Genomic DNA, 24437 nt, shown 5'->3' on the forward strand with positions numbered 1-24437 from the left:
AGAAATCCTTATTGCTGCCTAAGCAACTACTCAAGCTATCAATACCACTATATCACCCAATTAGCAATTGGATTCTAAACCATGATCCATAATTCATACTTGGGGTAAAATGACCATTCTACCCCTGGCCCAATAAGACACCAATGTCCACTAATGGCCCGATTTTCAAAATTGGGCCAAAAATCCTTATTGGGCCTTATCCAAAGGTCCAATCCTTCAATTAGTCCAGAACACAGCCAATCTGATAGCTCATTAAGGCGCAAGAATCTAAGCCCAAATAGATGGCCCAAACTCGAAGCCTAAAGTACAAAACTTCAATCAGAGGCGTACGCAGGGCGTACCCCTTCGGTATGCTAGGCGTACCCTCACTTCACATTGACTGTCTATGGTGTCGTTGACTCGGTACGCGGGGCGTACATCATCCTACACGGGGCGTACCCGTAGAGCCACCAAACTTCTTTTGTGACATAAATAGTTAACCATTTTGCATCTAAACTCTAGGAAACCTCCAAATGAAGCTCTTAATGCATAAAGTCGACACCTTTATGCATTTGTAAAATTTGAAGTTATCTTGTAATATAAATCAAACTAGGTCAAATTGGTAAATGATAAATTATGTGATAATTGGATTAGTTAAATTTGATCTATATGTTTCTTCAAAAGTTCCATAACTTGTCCTCAAGTTATGGAATATGAAAAGTCATATTCATGAAACTATTAACTATTGTAAGTTATAGAGTTCAAGAGATCTTGAAATGTTTCATAACTTGTCCTCAAGTTTTGGAATTTGAAAGGTCTCATTCATGGAACTTTAAAATCCATAAGTTATAGGAATCAAATATTTTCACAATTTACAAAACCTGCCCTCAAGTTTTGGAAATTAAAGAGTCTCATTTATGAAACTTTAATTCCAAACCCTAAAATTTTAAATTTTAAAATTCAACTCTTATACTATTATAATATTAAGAGTTTAATACCTATATATATATATATACATATATATATATATATATATATATATATATATATATATATATATATATGTATGTATAAGACCAGTCAGTCTTACAATTAGTTGGCCTCATTCACGAAGCCGGTCTATCAGGGAGGTATAAGGTTACTGCCTATAAAATGGTTGTTTAATAGGTGTCCACTATCACCCACTGCTTTCTTGACTGGTGGAGGTTCGTTAGCTAAACAGGTAGGATAGGACATTAATTCTCATTAATAAGTATAATGATAATTATAAAAGTAACTAAACTTTTATAAATTCCCAATCTTAGTTACTTTAGGAAAAAATGTGAAAATGGTGTTATCCCATGGAAATTGCACTTTGCACCTTGCTAAATCATTAGTGGAGCATGTAAAGTTAACCGACACACTAATTTGGGACTAGAAAGGGTGACAAATGGTAGCTTGATGCTAGTCATGGATCAATGGAGCGTATGTGGTTAACCGGCACATTGATTAGGAGATTTGTAACATTGAGAGTACCAAGAATATTTGCATGGCTATTCATACCTTGTTTGTGATCCTCGGTATCCCACTCACAAACTTGAAGGGCATAATCGAGATTTAAACATGTCATTGAAAAGTTCAATGAATCTCAAAAGAATCTAGGAATTTCAATTCGTTAAAAACCTAATCTTCTTTTTCATTTTCCATGGTGGAAATTAGTAAATCGTCATTTACCTACCTTCAAATATTTTGCAATTGCATTACGGCAACCCTCTTCCGAATTGTAAAATATTGTGTTGGGTCCTAGCCTTAATATTACATTTTGGGTGTTATATTAAGGATCCTTATCTAATCTAAACTGTGTTCTTCTTTTCAGATGTATACTTCAAACAATGCTTCAAACTTAACTACTTTTGGCTCTTTCTCCTTCATGAACCTATGTGGAAGGGTCATATTTGATGGATCAAACTTCAATGACTGGATTCGAAACATCCGAATGGCTATTCGTTATGAGGACAAAGAATATGTCCTTGATAAATAGCTTAAGAAGATTGATGAATCTACTGCTAATTCCAAACATATTATTGAGTATAAGACTCATGAGAAGGATGTGACCAGAGTGTCGTGTATAATGATTGCTACCATGACCGCTGAGCTTCAAAAGTCATATGAGGACTTTTGGCCTTATGAAATGCACCAAGATTTGATGGAAAGGTACCATCAAAGTGCAAGGTAGGAAAGTTATTAGATCATAGCCTCCATGATCACGATCAAAATGAAGGATGCGGAGTCCATCACGGCCCACTTGCAAAATATGCAAAGCTTTGTGGACCGCTTGTTGAAGCTGAATGTCAACTTCGAAGAATAATTGGCCATTGACATTATTCTACACTCTTTGCCTCCTTGTTATGATCAGTTTTGTATGACCTATCATATGAACAAGGAGGAGGTCACTCTAAGCAAGCTTCAAGGTCTCTTGAGAACTGCTGAAAGCAGTTTGAAAGGAAAATCTGTTGTACCTACTCCTACTACTGTTGCCTCTGTCTGGGCAATTGGACATGGGAATGGAAAGAAGCGGAAGGCTCCCTCAAAGATCCACAACGGAAAGTCCCATGTTGGATTCTCTTCTAGTGGGACCAAAGTTGGTTATGTCACCCCCTCTCCAAATCCAAAGGAAGCAGAGTGTTTCCATTGTCATGAAAAAGGGGAACTGAAAGCGAAGCTGCCCCAAATACTTATAGGACATAAAGGGTGGGAAGATCAAGCCCTCCTTTGCAGGTATTTATACTATTCTGTCAAATAAGTCATCACATGCTAATTATTCGGTCCTTGATACAGGATGTTTTCACATTTGTTCTGATTTGCAGGGTCTAAAAGAAAGTAGGAATGTGGAGCACGGGAAGAAGAACTTAATCATGGGGAATAGGAAAAACTCGTTTGTCACCAAGATTGCAGTTTATTCTTTATTGCTTACTAGTGGTTTAAATTTCGATTTGCATAATTGTTGCTAATCATTAGATATGACGAGGAATATTATTTCTTTTCATAGTTTATATAAACAAGGTTTCACCTTTTCTTTTAATAATGAAATTGGTAGTATTAATGCTTATTATAATGGTACACTTTATTTTGAAGCATTACCTTGTAATGGTATATATGAAACTGTGATGGTTGTAGATAATTTAGTAAATAACGTATTGAACATCGATTCATTCAATGGTTTAGATAAAGCATGCTTATGGCATTGTTCTCTTGGACATGTCAACAAGAAGCGCATAGCCCAACTCCAAAAGGATGGAGTCTTGGAGTCATTTGACATAAAGTTGGATGACACTTGTGAATCTTGTTTGCTTGGAAAGATGACCAAGTCACCCTTCACTAGTACTTGTGAAAGGGGTGGGGGTTTGTTGGATCTCATACACACTGATGTGTACGGACCCTTCAGATCTGCCACAAGGCATGCTAACCGCTTCTATGTCTACTTAATCATGCAAAAGTCAGAAACCTTTGAAAAGTTAAAAGAGTTTAAGCAAGAAGTGGAGACTCAATTGGGCAAGAAGATAAAGATGCTCTGATCCGATCGAGGAGGTGAGTATCTTAGTATTGAGTTCCACGACTATCTTAAGGCATGTGGAATTGTTTCACAATTGACGCCACCTAGGATACCATAGCTTAATGGTGTGGCTGAGGGGAGCAATAGAACCTTGTTGGACATGGTTCGTTCCATGATGAGTCGAGCTTCATTACCTATATTATTTTGGGGGTATGCCTTAGAAACTGCCACCCATACCCTTAATCTAGTCCTAACTAAAATGGTTTCCAAAACACCACATGAAATGTGTACAAGGAAGGTTTCCTTGTTAGAACACATCAAGGTTTGGGGTTGCGAGGCTTTTGTGAGGAAAAAACTCACGAAAAGCTCGAACCTCGTAGTGAGCGATGTATTCTTATCGGCTACCCATAGAAATCCTTTGGATATCTCTTCTATATACCGAGTGACAATGTTTTCTTCGTTGCGAGGAGAGGAGTCTTTCACGAGAGAGAACTCATATGCCAAGAGGACATTGGGAGGCAAATTGACCTTGAAGAGCTTCAAGAGTTAAGTGATGAAGGAACCTCAAACACTAGCACTCAACCCGAGGTGGAAAATCTTGTTAAATCAATTGATGAGTCCTTACTTCTAAGGCGTTCTAGTAGAGTTAGGAATCCACCTGAGCATTACAATGGTTTCCATATTACTGCAGAAGGTGACGCATTTATCAGTGATAGTACACTGGTAAATTTGGATGAACCTAACAACTACAAGGAAGCCGTGGCAGGCCCCGCGTCTGTAAAATGGAAAGAGGCAATGGACAACGACATTTAGTCCATGTATGACAATCAAGTTTGGAATTTGGTTGACAATGTACCAGGCCATAAGACAGTCGGGTGCAAATGGATCTTCAAGAAGAATACCGACATGGATGGGAAAGTACACACTTATAAGGCGCGATTGGTTGCAAAAGGCTTTACTCAAACTCCTGGAGTTGACTATGATGAGACCATCCCACCAGTGGCTAAGATCAAATCTATAAGGGTTATGCTAGCCATTGTTGCATTTCATGATTATTAAATATGGCAAAAGGATGTCAAAATCGCTTTCCTTAATGGGAAGTTGGTTGAAGATGTTTACATGAATCAGCCAGAGTTTTTTGTCAATGTAGAGTATCCGAATATAGTGTGTAAACTTGAGAAATCCATTTATGGATTGACGCAAGCATCTCGCGGATGGAATCTTTGTTTTGATGAGAAAGTCAAAGAGTTTGGTTTTTTGAGAAGCGAGGATGAGTCCTGCGTATATGTCAAAGCTAGTGGGAGTATAGTTAGCTTTCTAGTTTTGTATGTAGATGACATACTACTCATAGGAAATGACATCCCAACCTTGCAGGAGGTTAATTCCTGGCTTGGTTAGAGTTTCACTATGAAGGATCTCGGAGAAGCTGCTTATATTCTAGGAATAAATATATTGAGAAACATGAGTAAAAGGCTAATAGGACTTAGTCAAAGTACCTACTTGGATAAGGTGTTGAAACGTTTAAGCATGGAGACTTCCAAGAAAGGAGAGTTACCTATCCAGAGCAATACCAAACTCAGTAAGACTCAGTGTCTGAGTACATATGCTGAAACAACATAAATGAGTCAAATATCATATGATTCCGTCGTTGGCTCGATCATGTATGTTATAACATGTACTCTTCCTAATGTAGCCTGTGGAGGACTAAGGATTGTATCCTTACCCTCGGTAGGAGTGATGACTTGAGAGTGATAGGGTATAGTGATGCCAACTTTTAGACCAGCACAGATAATTTCCGCTCTCATTCGTGATGGGTATTTACCCTGTATGGAGCAGCAATAACATGGAAGAGTTCCAAATAGGAAACTGTAGTTGATTCAACGTGCAAACAAGAGTACATAGCAGCAAGTGAAGCGTCGAAGGAGGCGATATGACTAACAAACTTCATCGGAGACCTTTGAGTTGTACCAACTGTAAAAGAGCCTATGGAGATTTTCTGTGACAACGAGGGTGCGGTCGCCTTAGCCAAGGAATCAAGGGATCATGGCAGATCCAGGAACATCAACATAAAATATCACTTCATAAGACATCGAATAAAAGAAGGACTTCTTGTAATGAAGGGGGTATCGTCAGAGGAGAACCCAACATATCCCCTTACGAAGGGACTGAGAAGGGTTAAGCACTTGCAGGACGCTAGGAGTATCGGGCTGAAGGACGATATTCGTTTTAATGATTAGATAGATATTTAGAAACTTGCAATAGCTAAATTGTAATTGAAATTTGATGATTGAATAAAAGGATTTTTATTTATAAGTAAAGTAACTATCTTGTGTCTATTATTTACTATTGTTTCAATTTGCATCTTTTGACTTCCAGAATAATTAAATTATTCAAACTATCTATAGTCGATCATACTTTGGAAATAGGTTATGAAAGTAGACTGTCATGAATGGGTTTTTGTAAGATTGTCTAAGGTGTTAGACATAGCAAAGTTTGCTACAAACATTCATGAGTGCTCTTGAAATAAGATTTAAGTATTGGATTTAACCCACACTCAAATGAATCACATCATGGAATTTATCACGAGTGATTGTGAGATGATAATATCATATAGTCTTTAAACCAAGATATATGAGTTGTTGATTATGATTTGGTTGTACATTGATAGTGTGAAAATGCATTAGTAACTTGGTGTTATAAAACGTGATGTTGTGTATGATTTAACGAGTAGTGTAACGACCCAAAAATTCTGGGTAAAAATTTCATTTTTAATATAGATAAAACATTGATACCACTCATTTCAAAGATTTAAAATCATCATCAAGTTAAACATTTATCAGAGTTTATTCCAAAATCATTCATTGCGGAACCTATAGGTGTGTGTGCACTACGATCAACCCGAGCCCTCCTCTTCCAAATCGACGATACCTGAAACCAAAACTGTAAGTCGTAAGCATAAAGCTTAGTGAGTTCCCCAGAGCATACCCTACACACAATCCACATAACACATATCATATTAGCTATAAAAGCTATCTCTACCACATAACACATACCATATTAGCTATGATAGCTAACTCTACCACATACCATATATCATATTAGCTATAAAAGATACTTCTAACACGTAACACATATCATGTTAGCTATAAAAGCTATCTCTACCATTAGCCGTAAAGGCTATCTCTACTATTAGCTATGAAAACTATCTCTACCATTAGTTATAAAGGCTATCTCTACCAATAGCCATAAAGGCTATCTCTACCCTTAGCCATAAAGTCTATATCTACCATTAGCCACAAAGGCTGTCTCTACCATTATCCATAAAGGCTATCTCTACCATTAGCCCTAAAGGCTATCTCTCCCATTAGCTGTAAAAGTTATCTCTACTACGCATCACTGCATAAATATGCCACACACCTCTACACAGCAAGTATCCCAACAATCATAAAATAGGCCGACTTTGGTGCCTTAGACCCACTGGTATGGTGATAAAACGCACCTCACATTGTTGAAGTCCCGCAGATAAACTCTAGATGTTGGTTGACAGGTTCCCGAACTGTCAATCATCAAAACAACACCCAATTAATAATTGGGTTCTAGTACACAACCATAATCTACACATGGGGTAAATGGATCATTTTACCCCTAACCTAGCTTGGTTCAAAACCAAGGCCCAAACTCAGACCCTAAAGGCCCGAAAGCCCAATAGTCAACCAAGGCCCAACATATGGCCCAATTTTCCAAATTGGGCCCAAACCTCTACATGGACTTATTTTAAGGCCCAACCAATTATTCTAGTCCAAACAATTTAGCATTCTGATGGCCTAATGGATAATAATCCTCAAGGCCCAATTATGGCCCAATTTTCCAAATTGGGCCCAAGCCTCTCCAATGGGTATTATCCTGAATCCCAATAATTTCCCTTGGTCCATAAATATGCTCCCAATTGGCCCACAAAGGCCCACAACTGCTTATTCCAATAAATATCCCAATAAGCATCCAAACCCAATTAGGGTTTCTCACATAAAATGACGATTAGGGTTAAGTGTTCCTACTTAACCCATTAAGGACTTAATCCATTAAGTCCAAACATACAATGAAATCAGGCTTGAGTCATAACTCCACTCCAATGGTCCAAAATGCACGTCACGATAAGTCCAAACAAATAATCCCAAAATTAGAGTTTTCTAATCCCTAATTAGGGTTTCCAACCCAATCATAGCCAAATAGGCCCAAAACTATGTCCTTAGATCAATTAGAGCTTCATTAGGCCCACTGGGGTTTCGTTAATCGGGCACCACCCACTACCATCTCAAGTAGTGGTGGTCAATGGCGGCTCACGACTACAACCACCACCTTACGGTGGTTGTTATGGTTCTTCTCATTATTCTTTTTGATAATTACAATTACAATGCTATAATCCAAAAATAACACACATACTAACTAATAAACACACACACAACCAACCTAGTGGTGGCCGGCGATGGCACGTGGTAGCAGCCTCCATGGTTGGCAGCCATGGTGGTTTTCCATGGTTTCCGGCTAAAGAGCACACCCTACTTGTTCAGCAACACAAAAACACGCAAACCCTTGAGCTAAACACGAAAAACATACCCATCAGAATTCTTGTGGCGGTAGGTGGCAGGGTTGACGGCAACAGCCACCATGGCCAATTGTCATGGTGATTCTTTACAGCTTCACTCAACAAAAACCCACACGCAACCATAAGACTTGTAATAGCCGCACCAGAACACTAACATGAATAGAATCCCAAAATCACACCCGAGATGGCTGCCCTCAAGGTGGCAGCGGCAGTCGGAACACGGCAGCAACTCTCCAACCTCTCAGAGTGACAACGACAGCATCGCATCGGCAGCAAAAGATGGAGGCAAGGAATGTGCATAACCCCAACTGGAAAACATCAGCAACGACGTCATGGTATCTCGATGGTCAAGGAGCGGTGGCAGTAGGCTCTAACGACCGGAGATGGTGGTTACAATCTGCTTCCCTTCGTTACCGACTTAACAGTAGCATAACACGATGGTCTCTGTCTTCAGTAGCGATGAAAGGCACAATGGTGGCTCGGAGGTCGAGGAGCAAGAGAGGATAGGGTGGCGGCGATCGGAGGTGAAGGGGGCATAAGGTGGTGATGGTAGTTGAATCTTCTTAGTGTTGGGTTTTGAGCACTCTAACACTCCTATGGTGTACATGCAACCCTATAAACCTTGGATCTATGTTTTCTCTATTATACATGCAAATAAGAACTTTCCAAGGCTTTAATCCTAACTAGCATATTATGAAGTTCTTAAACTACAAAGTACTAGTTAGATGACATACCTTTTGTTGTAGCTTGTTGTCTTCAAGCTTTAAGAGCTTAGCCCCAATAGTGTGGAAGCCTTAAGTGGAATCACAAATCACCAAAACACCTTGGAAGACTTTAGAGAATATGGATACTTGGTTCTCTCTAGTGAAATCGGCTAGCCCTTCATAGTGTACCCACACTAGTGCCAATTTCACCAACCAAGGACATCTTTATATAGTATTCAGACTAGGGTTAAACCCATGACCTTTCATTTCATATGATCCATGGGTTAAACGCTCCATGGACTATCCATGAAAGCTTAGCCCAACCTAAATGAACTTGGCCCATTCCAAATATATAAGAGTCCATATTTAATTAGTTCATTTTGATCACTTAATTAATTCTAAATTAAGTCTTGATCAATACTAATTAAATAATATGACCATATTAATATATTAGAACTTATAATGTATTAATATAAATCATAAATATACTATTCTCAAAAGACTATCCATATAAATTGTGTCGGTGAAGTGCAACCCAAATGGACCATGTCGGGTCGGGTCAAGTACATACCAAATATAGTTATGGACTTAGACATTAATCCAACACTTAGGGTTAGGGTTTCAACATGTAACAGGTTTATATATCCTGCACCATTCAAACTTCCCCCCATGTTTATACAAGCAGTCCCTCCTTCTCATTTTTCTTTCAAAATAGATCCAAAATTTACCTTTTGAGCCCCTAATTCCATAAATCTTTACAATGCAAATAAAGCATTTACATTTTATCCCTTGCTTCCATAATCCCTTTCATATTAAGTCCTAATTGTTACCAAGCAGCCCATGTCTTCAATATTACTTACAAATTAAGTTCGGATTTTAGACTTTAACTCCCGCCTTCTAAAATTATGACAATTACCTCCTCGAGACCAACACCTTACTATATATAATTATTGATTTTAGGGCTACTATACATTCATTAATTTGTTTAATTATTTATTAAATAAACAGGATGTTGCAACTCTCCCCCCACTTAAATTAGATTTCGTCCTCGAAATCATTCATTACCCTTCCTCACACGCCCTATCCTTCCAATGGTATCCGTGACTAAACTTCTCAAGGCCCTAAAATCCACAAAAGAACAAATTTCCTTGCAACAAAATCGTGTCTACTCCATCTGAAATCCGCAGTCTCGAGGTAGTTTGACTCCCTGACAGAACGCCCATACTAAATCATTATCGTTGAATCCAGTCTACTGGTCCCTAAACTGACTACTCCACTTCTGATAACTCAAGGTTCCCACTAGAAATCTGAAATCATAGACCCAATTATCCCTGCAGGTCATTTAGTGTAACCCAAGCAGTTTATTATTCTGTCCGAACTTGCAACCTAAAACACAAATACTAATACTTCTAATTGTTGGAACTGTCCGAACATTGAACTACCTGAAGCAATATGCTGCCCCATGGCTGCTTTCCAAAATCTAACGAGACCTCTCTGGTCTCAATTCGTTTGCCAATCACCTAAAATATTGGGTTTTTGGCCTGGTTTCGGAGCCCAAGGACTCCCACTTAGTCGCCTCACACGACTTTTTGAATGAAATGCTACTCTAGAACTAGTTGCCACTAGTTATCATGGCATTGGGTCTCTAATAACCTTCTGATCTAACCGATCGGGTCCATGCGTCAAATCCTGACGTCACCAAATCCAAGTCTAAAAGTGATTGCTACATGTCCAGCGGTAAACTTATATCACAAATGACCTTAAGAGATCCATTTGATCCATCTGATCATGATAGAATGACAATCTGTCGCCAATGAATCTAACGCAAAAAGGCGAATTCTACCAGAATAATCATAGTCTTACATCACAACCGGTCTCCTTCGAACTACTGTTCCCTGATTCAAATTATGTTTTGACCTACTCACAACCTTGCGAACTAGCCCACACTGACCTAAGTCGTCCGAACAAATCCGCGAATGTCACAACTACCCTGCGGTCTGTCTGTATCTCCCATAATATCTGGCCATTGTGAACGCTACAGCTCCCCTGTAGTCTTACAACACTTTCACCCTAACTAAGCATTAGTGAATGCAACCGCTCCCACATAGTCTTACAACACTTTCATACCAACTGACCATTAGTGAATGCTACGGCTCCTCCGTAGTCTTACAACACCCTCATCCTAACACAACCGTAGCCCAATACCTTACCCCTAATCTATTGATTCGAAATGCATACAGAGTCGAGCATGCACTCCACCGAACACCAGAACCGAACTCCACTCATGAATGGAACCCCAACATGTTTCCCCAAATTTTGTTATCAAGCCCCCAAGACGACGCGATTCACACGATGGGGAGTTTACCGAACTCTAGCTTACACAACCCTCAAAACAAATAGCCATTTGGGCCGCCATTTTCCCTCGATGAGGATGAGAAGCCCATCCCGGTCTCATACCTGTCCCTTTCCTGAATACCTGCGTGATTCTCCCCTACTTAGATTCGACTAACTCTTCACAATAGATGAGATTTGAAGGATTCCCGATCCTTATTACTCTTTAATAACCAACTACTGATAACATTTTTCTTGTCCGTGTGAGTGTTCTATTACCAACCCAAACCCCAAAGACACCACAACTCCTAAAGATCAGACAAACACCTCCCGAATCCCAGCGAAACTAATAATCTCAGATACCTTGAAATGATGTCACACTTATATCTTGATGTCCAAATAATCGATGCCCAGAACAAAGCGTCAACAGTAAACCACTTTCCCTGGCGCTTCCCAAAGCCGACCCAAGCATAATGGCTGAGTTATTAATCATGTCCGTAGACCTTCCGCATCATGTCCCTGAACTGATCTCGCCACTAGACACAGATAATAGTGAACGCTCCAAACCAACAAGGAGGGAAACAACTGTTCACTAACCACCCCGTAACTCACGGTATGCAAATGGCATATGATAATTTTTGAAGGCATAATCCAACCGCAAGCATGGAAACAAACACCGAGATACACTTACTAAAACCCTTGAAACGAAAACTCCCTCGTGTAGTTTCTGCAAATACCACACTGAATCCGACCCTGTTGGCCTCTCAAAACTGACTCGAACTCTTGGGTCCCCTTCCGGGAACCTCCAGTGTATGTACTGACGGGTTTTATACAAAAGAACATCCTATGTGCTTATGCAAACCCTAAAGCTTGGATCTAGGTTTCTCTCTTGTACAAGCAATTCATCCAAGACTTATAAACCCTAGATCTAGCATACTAATTTTGAAATTGACATATGAAAATAGATCTAGATAATTACCTCTTTGACATTGGCTTGAATCTTCTTGTCTTTGGAGCTTAGAGTCACAAATGTCACTCCTCTAATGGCTTAGAAACACCACAAGCAAAAGAATTACTTATGAGAGGAGAAGAGGGCACCAAAAACATCCAAGAACCCTTAGATATTCCTTCCACACGTTTTTGGGGCCTAAGGGGTTCCTTATATAGTGAGGATGTTAGGGTTTTGAACTAGGAAACACTAATCTGACTGCTTAGCCCCTAAGCAGCCCATGGACTCCCTCCTTAGAAGCATTGGACGAATTCTTATGGGCTTCCCCATAGATTTCGTCCACTCCTACTTCTATGGAGTCTATTAGCCCAATATTCAACTATCACACAAATGACAGTTCTAGTCCCCTTTATTTAATTAATGACTTTTGGCGAGGAGTTAATTCTTAATTAATTCCTATCTAATATTAATTAAAAAAATATGATTTCTCCTTTAATATATTACTCATATAATATATTAAATAAACCATAATAACCTCTCTCTCTCTATATATATAAATCATCCTAGCAAGTTTCTTTGGTGAAGGAAACCCAAAAGGACCATGCACAACCAGGTCAAATACTCACCAAATATAGCTACGGGCTTAGACACTAATCCAACAGTCTCCCACTTGGATAAGTCTAGTAACTATAATGCAAGTATAATCCGGTTAGCAATCGTAGCTCTCGAAGACGCTGTCGAACTCTGATCTTATTAGCAACTTGTCCTTTAGATAAGGGATCATATATTCCTCCATTCTAGATATCGTATAGACATGATACATGGATTATAATCATTCTCTCAGTCTATGTGTCGTTTCCTGATTTCTGATTTATGACGACTGACAACAGACTACAATTGAACACATCAACTTAGTTCCATCTTAGCCAAGTGCTTATGGCGTCATCGCTAAATCATCGAGGGGCCCACACATATTGCTTTTATCCAACTTTGGGTAAAAGGAACGGATAAACTTCGACTCCAATGCTCGCTTGTACCTAGTCGCAAAATCACACACAAAAATATGTTTTATAACACCAAGTTACTGGCGCGTTTAGATATTATCAATGTGCAACCGACTTCCAGAATACGAATCACGCGTCTCGGTTTCAAGAATATAAGATATTATCGTCTCACCAATCACTTGTGATAAAATCCATGAAGCGATCCAAGTGTGTAACATCAAAAAATACGACCCAAAAAAAATTTGTTTTAATGATAATAAAAACCATATACTGATCGTCGCATCATAAAACCATGTGTCAAATATCTCAATCCATAATAAAATGTCATGAGCATGTGTGCCAAATCAAACTATGAATCAAAACAAACTCCCAGGAAAAAGACTGAAGCTGTGGTGTGTGCGATGCCATCATCTCGAGCTCTTCCCTTTACATGCGGAAGTACCTGAAACCAAAAACTGAAATTGTAAGCACAAAGCTTAGTCAGCTCCCCCAAACTACCACATACCATACAATAACATATAAAGCATCTACTGGGCCTTGCCCACTGCATTGGACCGAAGCCCGGAAACTAACCAGGGCCTTGCCCTCTGCATCGGACCGAAGTCCAGAAACTGCATCGGACCGGAGTCTGGAACTAACCAGGGCCTTGCCCTCTGCATCGGACCGAAGTCCAAAACTGATTGGGACCTTGTCCCCTACATCGGACCGAAGTCCGGAACTGACTGAACATAACATAGCATAAACATATCAACTAACATGAATACATATACTGCATATTGCATCGGAACAGAGTCCGGAACACATAACACAAAACATGCTTGAATCACAAAGACATCAAGCACCCTAACTATTGCATCGGACCGAGGTCCAAAACTACTGCTTTGTGGCTGTAGACCCATTCCTACTGGAAGGAAACTCATCTCGTAGCCTTGCTTCTGAAAGAACTGCTCCAGAATCTGTTTGTTGCGGCTCCGGTTTCACCCCGGCTACAATTTCCATAAGTACCATCAATCAAATACTGATAATAATACTGAGGGTAAAATGACTCTCTTACCCCTGGTCCAAGTCAACCTAACGGTCAAAGTCAACATTCAGTTGACCTAACTTGTCGAGTTGGATCACCAACTCGTCGAGTCCTTACTCTTACTTTGTTGCTTCTACTTTCTACTACTCGTCGAGTTTTCGCACAAGCTCGGCGAGTTCCTCTTTGTTACTAACACGCCGACAATCTGCATCCGGCTCGCCGAGTCGTATGAACAACTCGTCGAGTTCTCCTTCATCAGATGAACACTCTAGCTGTGACTCGCCGAGTTGTATGAACAACTCATCGAGTCTGTTCTTGAGGCATGAAGATTGCCTTGGACTTGCCGAGTCAGAACATTGACTCGCCGAGTTCTTCCATGAATGATTCTAACGCTCTAGCTCGCCGAGTCCATCTCTCACTCACTGGTTCCACTCGGCATAACTCGAAAAGGGGAAAACAGGGCACTCGCGACTCGACTCGCCGAGTCTGAAGAACGTCTCGCCGAGTCGTATACATGCAAACACTATATACTCGATTCTGCTTGAAACCAGTCCATTCCATTCATAGATCTGGGTTCTTGGGGCTTGATTAACACGTAAAGTTTCCAACTTTACGTGTAAATAACAGCAAATAAAGGTTTTAGGGTTCAAAGCACACTATTAGAGTAGATCTACAGCTTTCATGGAAAATGGCTCCATAAAGGTGCTAGATCTAAATTTTTGGAACTCAAACCTAGCTAGATGCGAAGGCTAATCAACTCCATGAGTCCTTTATGCTACTACTAAGCCAAGAAATGGTTCAAGAATAGCTTTAATGGCTTTAAAAAGGGGATTTAAGCATAGAAACGGAAAAGGGCCAAGATATACCTTACTATCTTCTGAAATTCCTCAAGGATCTAGGATCTCCTTCTTCTCCTCTTGATATACCTTCCTCTTTCTCTCAAGATCATAATTGGGGTGTTACAACCCTCCCCCACTTGTCTTAGACTTCGTCCTCGAAGTCTGCTGCCGCTGAATCTGGTAACAACTCTGGCTAATGCCCCCGCATCTCCTCCTCGGACTCCCACGTCCATTCTAAACCCTTCCGGTGCTGCCACTGCAACTTCACTAACTGAATCACCTTGTTCCTCAAGGTCGTCACCTTCCGATCCAAGATCGCAACTGGCCTCTCGACAAAATTCAGGCTGCTATCAACCTGAATATCCTCAATGGGCACTATTGCCGACTCGTCCACCAAACACTTCCTCAACTGAGAAACATGGAAAGTGTTGTGGATCTGGCTAAGATCTGATGGAAGATCCAATCGATAAGCAACTCGACCCACCCGAGCCAAAACCCTAAAAGGACCAATGAACCTGGGCCCAGCTTGCCACTCTTCCGAAACCTGATAACACCCTTCGAGGGTGATACCTTCAGGAGGACCATATCGCCCACCTGGAACTCCAAATCTGAGTGCCTCCTATAGGCGTAACTCTTCTGCCGACTTTGCGCAGTTTGCAGTCTGCCACGAACCTGCTAGATCAACTCTGTCATCTTGAGCACCACCTTGGTGCTTCCAATGACTCGCTGACTGACCTCGCCCCAACAAATCGGGGTCCTGCACTACCTCCCATAGAAAATTTTGAAAGGAGGTCGATCGATACTCGCGTGGTAACTGTTGTTAAACAAAAATTCTGCAAACGGAAGATACGTATCCCAACTGCCACCAAAGTCTAGAGCACATGCCCGCATCATGTCCTCGACAGTCTGAATCGTTCTCTCGCTCTGTCCGTCCGTATGAGGATGGAAAACGGTGCTAAAATGGAGACGAGTGCCCATCTCGTCGTGAAACCGCTTCTAGAATTTGGAAGTAAAACGGACATCTCGGTCTGACACCACTGAAACATGCACTCCATGACGTGCCACCACCTCTCTCACATAAATATCAGTTAACTTCTCTGCTGATATACTCTCCTGGATCAGTATAAAATGAGCACTCTTCGTCAACCGATCCACTATAACCCATATAGAGTCCACTCCACGCGCAGTCCTGGGAAGCTTCGTGATGAAATCCATGGTAATGTCTTCCCATTTCCACACTAGAATGTCTAACAGTTGCATCTTGCTGTGAGGTCTTCGGTGTTCTGCCTTAACCTTTCTGCAGGTCAGGCACCTCTCCACATACCAGGCGACATCCCGCTTCATGCAGGGCCACCAATAATAGGGTCGATGTGACAACCCGATATTTCAACTCTATGTAACGACCTAAAAAGTCAAGTATTGTAACCACTTTTGATATAATGAAATTAACTTCGAAAATAAAATGTCTAAAAATCTCAAATTAATTACCTACTATGTCAGATGACATTAAACCGTGATCCTACGTAAAAATAACGCCCAAATCTAACAACGCATAAAGAAGTTATGATTTTTCCATGTTCGGCTTAGCGACAGACAGCTAAAAACTCGAAACGAAGATCTAGCGACTTTTGGCCGGAATGACCTAAATGAGAATCGAAGGTCTCGACAAGGGTTTTCCAACGGTAAAAAGTCTGGCAAAAACAGACGTCAGATAATGAAGTTATGAATTTCTAACGAAATTTTCTTACCGCGTCCTTTTAAAAATAAACAATAAAAATAATTTCAAAATTTGCCGACGGAATCTAAATGAAAGTTGTAGAGCGTAGTCTCACCTACGCGTGGACATAAAGAACGTCGAAAATGGAGTTTGTATGAAGAAGATATGAATATTTGAAATTTATTAAATAAATAAAATATAAATTGTATTATTTCATCTCGGCATTATCCGAAGGAGGAGTCACCAGGTCGATCCGAGTTACGCCCAGCATACTCAAGGACTAGGCCTCGGATCGTCCACATCGCCCCTATGCGAGTCTATGCCCTGTCCCATCCGAAGCTCCGAGGCAGTCGAGGAGGCGGTCACGCATGACGCACGCGTACGCCCAGCGTACCGAGGCGGTTCCCAGCCCCTATAAAAGGGATGCGAGGGTTCCGAAGAAATAATTCATTTTCTCTCAACTTTCTACCATTTTTGCCTCGTTTTCTGTGCACGTGCTATCCCGAAGCCCCGGTTTCCTTGCTCAAGTCCCGAAGGTCGTTTGTGCTCCCGAGATTCCCGAGAGTCCCGAGAAAATCCGCTTTCTCGAGTCGAAATTCTGCTCGGTTTTCATCTCGCCTTCTTCAATCTTTCAAGTGAGTTCATACCCTTATAATCCACATTTTTAAATGTTTTATAAATGCTTTTATATGCTTTTAAGGGGGGAAATACAAGTAAAACACACAATTATTATCGTGTGTTATATAAAGATTCATTATACACTTTTTATCAATGGAATCATATGTGATTTATAACTATTATAGGGAAAATTTCGTATGCAAAATACATCACGATAACATCTTGTATTTGGAAATGAAAAATGTTGTTATATATATAAATCAAACACTCTGCTTATACTGTAGGTATATGTGTCCATTTTTGGCACTACAAAAGTTATACTTTTCATAACAAGTGAGCATTTCACTAAAGTAACTATACAAACGAGACACACTTTTAGAAAACTATAATAGGTATAGTTTTACGAGTATCTTTCTTACTTTAAAATTTCGGGACAAAATTCCCTCTAACGGGGGGATGATGTGACAACCTGATATTTCAACTCTATGTAATGACCTAAAAAGTCAAGTATTGTAACCACTTTTGATATAATGAAATTAACTTCGAAAATAAAATGTCCAAAAATCTCAAATTAATTATCTACTATGTTAGATGACATTAAACCGTGATCGTACGTAAAAAGAACGCCCAAATCTGACTTCGCATAAAGAAATTATGATTTTTCGAAGTTTAGCTTAGCGACAGACAGCTAAAAACTCGAAACGGAGATCGAGCAACTTTTGGCCGGAATGACCTAAATGAGAATCGAAGGTCTCGAAAAGAGTTTTGCAACGGTAAAAAGTCTGGCAAAAACAGACGTCAGATAATGAAGTTATGAATTTCTAACGAAATTTTCTTACCGCGACCTTTTAAAAATAAACAATAAAAATATTTTCAAAATTTGCCGACGGAGTCTAAACGAAAGTTGTAGAGCGTAGTCTCACCTACGCGTGGTTATAAAGAACGTCGAAAACAGAGTTCGTATGGAGAAGATATGAATTTTTGAAATTTATTAAATAAATAAAATATAAATTTTATTATTTAATCTCGGCATTATCCGAAGGAGGAGTCACCAGGTCGATCTGAGTTACGCCCAGCGTACTCGAGGACTAGGCCTCGGATCGTCCACGTCGCCCTTATGCGAGGCTATGCCCCGTCCCATCCGGAGCTCCGAGGCAGTCGAGGAGGCGGTCACGCATGACGCACGCGTAGGCCCAGCATACTCGCGTACGCCCAGTGTACTAAGACGGTTCCCAGCCCCTATAAAAGGGATGCAAGGGTTCCGTAGAAATGGCTCATTTTCTCTCAACTTTCTTGCGTTTTTGCCTCGTTTTCCGTGCACGTGCTATCCCGAAGCCCCGGTTTACTTGCTCAAGTCCCGAAGGTCGTTTGTGCTCCAAAGATTCCCGAGAATCCCAAGAAAATCCGCTTTCTCGAGTCGAAATTCTGCTTGGTTTTCATCTCGCCTTCTTCAATCTTTCAAGTGAGTTCATACCCTTATAATCCACATTTTTAAATGTTCATAAATGCTTTTATATGCTTTTAAGCGGGGAAATACAAGTAATACACACGATTATTATCGTGTGTTATATAAAGATTCATTATACACTTTTTATCAATGGAATCATATGTGATTTATAACTATTATAGGGAAACTTTCGTATGCAAAATACATCACGATAACATCTTGTTTTTTAAAATGAAAAATGTTGTTATATATATAAATGAAACACTCTGTTTATACTGTATGTATATGTGTCCATTTTTGGCACTACAAAAGTTATACTTTTCATCACAAGTGAGCATTTCACTAAGGTAACTATACATACGAGACACAGTTTTAGAAAACTATAATAGGTATAGTTTTACGAGAACATCACGAACTTTTTCGTACTAGAAACACTATTTCAAAGAGATAAATTCATATACAAGAACAAACGAACATTTTCATACGTAAATCTGTTTTTTACTAAGTTTTGTGAGACATTAAACTTCACGTACGTTCGAGTACACATTTCAAGTCCTGTATTATATACCAGAATCCCTCGGAGGGGGAGCATGGTGTTTGTGTATAGATCTATACGGGATTGAAAACCCCGCGCCCTGACTGTTAGCTACAGTACACCATTTGGGGTGAAAAACGTCAGAACATTCCAACGCCTGAAGAACGTTGTGTATAGGCATTTCTAGTCAATAGCGTGGTTATAAAACTCACATTGAGTATTAAAAATACATTGATTTATGGGGTTTTTCAGACGTATTGGCAATTTTATACGTACATAAATTAACTACTTTAGGCATGAAAAATCTTATTATGATACAATTTTGGAACTTCCAAACCACTAACCACATACGGAAAAACATAAATTTTGTAGAAACAAACATTGGTCTTGATAGAAAGCTACATTTATGCTAGTAGAAAATATGGGATTTTCTAAGAAAAAATAAACCAAAAACAAAACATTTCATTTCATACAAACGTTGTCATTTAATACTTATGAAACTCACCAGCTTAAATGCTGATCTACTCTTTCAAAACTACTTGTATGTCCCAGGAATTCAGTAATTACAGGTAACAAACAACTTTTGAAGAAGGGACGCTGCGGCGCCAATTTAAATTCATATTTTGGCATCATATTGTAATTGGTTTTGAACATGTATCTTCTAACAATGTAAACATTCAATTATATATATGATGGTTATATTGCTTTCTTTACTATGTATTCAATTGTTACGTTACCACATGAAGTCATCCGCCCCCCGAACGTTTCCGCCGTTCCGGTTTGGGGGTGTGACAGATTGGTATCAGAGCAATGTTTATAGTGAACTAAGTATATCGAACCACATAAGATATACAAACTATAAATGCTTAAGGGACTAATACCCTCTGACAAAATGTTTTTTTTTGTTTTTACGCCTAAGCCGCGTTTCGTTTAACTTAAATTGTTAGATCATTTAAGTACAAATACATGCATACAACAACTTATTTTCATGATTATAGCTATACAAGAAGTATTTAGACAAGTTGGACACTACGATTAAGACTCGATATATGTAATCAGATTTGGGCCAAATATAGCATGATCAACTATATCTATCCGAAATCGGACCAATGTATATTGAGGAATGCTCGTAGTGAGCAACAAGTCAAAACTTACCAAAACATCACAAGAATCAAACACACGAATTTAAATACTATAGGAGTGTTTGTTACATAAAATAGCTTAACTTACATGTTTAGTCTTACATGTTCCAAATCTTATTTCAATTCTTATAACCCTATTCTCGTACGGTCAAATGGCTGGATTTCACCACCCCGGTGACCCCTACTATCCTAACCAAGGCAAAGGGGGATGGATCGAAGAGGATACCGAGGAGGACGAAGAACACATAGAATTGGATGAAGAGGAGGACTCTGGTACCGACTCAGAGCCGGAAGTAATCAACCCACCACCCGCACAACCTCCCGTCTTCATGAGAAACTTTCAAGGACTGACTCCCGTTTGAGGAAGTCACCTCCACCATTGGAGCCAACAACAGAGTCTATGCCCTCCCTACGCCATGTGTCGAGACTTCTATGATGTCCGCGGTGGAGGTTCAACCGATCGAGCACTCCCATTCATGGTGGGCAAGCTAGGCAACCAGTCTTACCAATCCGGAGTTCAAGCTAGCCGGATTCAGGAAGTCAACGTGGAAGTACAGGTTCACACTTCCGAAATCTGTAGGCTGGACAGAGCTCAGGACAATGCCCAACTCCCAACCGAAGCATTCCAAGTGCAAATGATTGCAGCCCTCTCCGAATTGAGGGAACAACAAGCCGCTTTCGATAGGCGTCTTATGGAATCAAAGCAATCGGATGCGGAGTCAAGCTCCAAGCGCAACCTACGTCGTAAGTAGTGCTTGCCAAAATCCCAAATTTTGTTATAAGTTAGGACCTCGGCTAAAAGTTTTTATTTTTCGTAAACTTTGTAACCAGAGACCCTTATAGGGGTCAAATTTTCGTGATCGTTGTATCAACTATTATATTAATATAAGTGGCACGCTATTATTACTACGTGGAGTATTACGTTCAATCCTTAAAATGTTATAAAGAAACCATATGCTTGTTTCATATATTCAGTTTTACGAATAACTTTCATTCTTCTATATTTGAGACTCATACTATCATCTGTTGTTGAACTATAGCGATTTAGTTCATGAGACACATTCATTTTCTATTCTATGGGATTCTTATCTTTATTTTTTCAACCTATAGTTGAAGGATGCCTCCGCGTAGAAATCCGAGACGAAACAACGGTGGGGAAGCACCTATACCATCACCGCCTCCACCTCCTCAATTTGATGCTGCCATGTTCCAAGCAGCAGTCACAGCAGCTGTGGCGGCTGCCATGTCACAAATCAATACCCATGTTACTACTGGTTCGGTAATTGGCACACTTCCTTCCAACCATGGCGAGAGTCATGGGTAACCCCGAGAGTGCACCTATAAAGACTTTACGAATGCCAAACCCCGGATGTTTAATGGAACTGGTGGTGTGATGGTTTTGAAGCAGTGGATCAAAAGGACAGAATCAGTCTTCGAAATCTGCTCCTGTCCTGAGAACACCAAAGTCAAGTTTGCCACTTTCACGCTTACTGAAAGAGCTTTAACTTGGTGGAATGGCAACGTTAAGGCACTTACTCTGATAGTGGAAAATGCAATAAGCTGGGAGAGCTTAAAAATCATGCTGATGAGAGAGTACTGTCCACGAGGAGAGATTCAAAAACTTGAGCATGAACTCTGGACTCTTGGAATGATTGGTACCGACATAGCAACTTATACCAACAGATTCTGCGATCTGGCAATCCTTTGCCCAGATCTGATTGCTCCTGAGAGCAAGAAAATAGAGAGATACATTTGGGGACTATCGCCCCAAATTCAGTCAAGCGTGTTAGCTTCAAAACCTGACACTTTTGAAAGTTCCAAGGAGCTAGCACAATCTCTTATTGATCATGGAAGTCATCAGAACTCAACAATTTCTGAACCAGAACCACAAAAGGGAAACAACAACAACAATAACAAGAAGAGAGGATGGAATAAGGGGAAGGGTGGGTCTTCCCAAGAATCCTCGAAGAAAAAACAATTAGTTACAGTGAATGCTGCTACTGTACCTACTACCGTTCCTACAAATCTCTACCGAACAAAGCCTTAAGTGGGTAACCTTCCAAAGTGCACCAAATGCACTTACCACCACCATGGACCTTGTCGGGAAATGAAGTGCTCCAACGGCAACAGGAAGGGACAGACAATCCGTTTCTGCAAAGCCCCCATAAAGCCGATCACTCAAGTTCCCAAGGCTGGTGTAGGCCAAGCTTGCTACGGTTGTTGCGAGGTGGGCCACTACAAAAGGAACTGCCCGAAGGCAGCGAATACCGGCGGGGTAGGACGAGTTTTGGCTATAGGCCACGAAGTAGCCGTAGCTGATCCTACATTAGTTGTTGGTATGTTTCTTCTCGATAATTCATATGCATGCATACTATTCGATAGTGGAGCAGAGAGAAGCTTCGTAAGTCAAAACTTTATTCACTTACTTAAACATAAACCTAGCATGTTAGAAAAATCATTCACTATAGAAATGGAAAACGGAAAAACAGAAAACACTAACTGCATATACATGGGTTGTACATTAACTTTAGACGGTCAATCTTTCCCAATCAACCTCATGTCGGTCCAAATTAAAAGTTTCGACGTCATAGTTGGCATGGATTGGTTAAGTCTTCTTCGCGCCGACATCATGAGCTTTGAGAAAGCAGTTCGCCTTAATCTTCCTAACGACGAAACATTAGTGATTTATGGCGATAAATCAAGTACAAACTTTCACATCATTTCGTGCATCCGAGCTCGAAAGTGTTTGCAGAAGGTTTATCATGCATTTCTTGCACACATCGTCGATACGAGTCAGGAAGTAAAGTACTTTAAGAGCATTCCAAAAGTAATCGACTTTCCCGATATCTTTCCAGAAGAACTACCGGGATTACCACCACAACGTCAAGTCGAGTTTAGAATCGAGTTAGTTCCAGGGGCTACCCCAGTAGCAAAATCGCCTTATCGTCTAGCACCAGCAGAGATGCAAGAACTTTCCAGTCAGCTTAACGAACTCCACCAAAAAGGATTCATTAGACCAAGCTTCTCACCTTAGGGAGCACCGGTCTTGTTTGTAAAGAAGAAAGACGGATCGTTCCGTATGTGCATTGACTACAGAGAACTGAATAAGCTTACCGTCAAAAATCGCTACCCTCTACCCCACATTGACGACCTATTTGATCAGCTTCAAGGAGCAAACTACTTCTCGAAGATAGATCTACGATTCGGATATCACCAATTACGAGTACTAGAGGAGGATATTCCCAAGACAGCCTTCTGAACTCGTTATGGACACTACGAGTTTGTAGTGATGCCGTTCGGATTAACCAACGCACCAGCGGTATTCATGGACCTAATGAATAGGGTGTGCCATCCTTACTTGAATCAGTTTGTCATCGTCTTCATCGATGATATACTTATCTACTCCCGAAGTAAGGAAGAGCATGGTCAGCACCTACGAAAAGTCTTAGAAACATTACGATCGGAGAAGCTCTATGCGAAGTTCACTAAATGCGAATTTTGGATTCGAAGAGTCAAATTTTTGGGCCACGTGGTTAGCAAAAAAGGGATACACGTGGACCCCTCCAAAATTAAGGCCATTGAGAACTGGTCGACACCAAAGACGCCTACAGAGAGTCGTCAATTTCTAGGTCTCGCTGGCTACTATCGCAGATTCATAAAGAACTTCTCTAGCATTGTGAAACCTCTTACTACATTGACCCAGAAAGGCGTGGCCTTTGACTGGGAAGCAAAACAAGAGAAGGCGTTCCAAACACTGAAACAGGCTTTTTGAACCGCACCGATATTGTCCCTCCCCGAATGGATAGAAGATTTTGTAGTGTATTGCGATGCATCAAATCAAGTACTTGGTTGTGTTCTTATGCAAAGAGGGAAGGTTATTGCCTATGCCTCCCCTCAGCTTAAGGTACACGAAGTAAACTATACAACACACGATCTTGAGTTAGTAGCAGTGGTATTTTCTCTGAAGATCTGGAGACACTATCTGTACGGAACAAAGAGTATTATCTTCACCG

Source organism: Lactuca serriola, chromosome 4 (genome assembly GCF_051521515.1).
Source record: "Lactuca serriola cultivar US96UC23 chromosome 4, Lser_US96UC23_V15, whole genome shotgun sequence".
Taxonomy (NCBI): domain Eukaryota; kingdom Viridiplantae; phylum Streptophyta; class Magnoliopsida; order Asterales; family Asteraceae; genus Lactuca; species Lactuca serriola.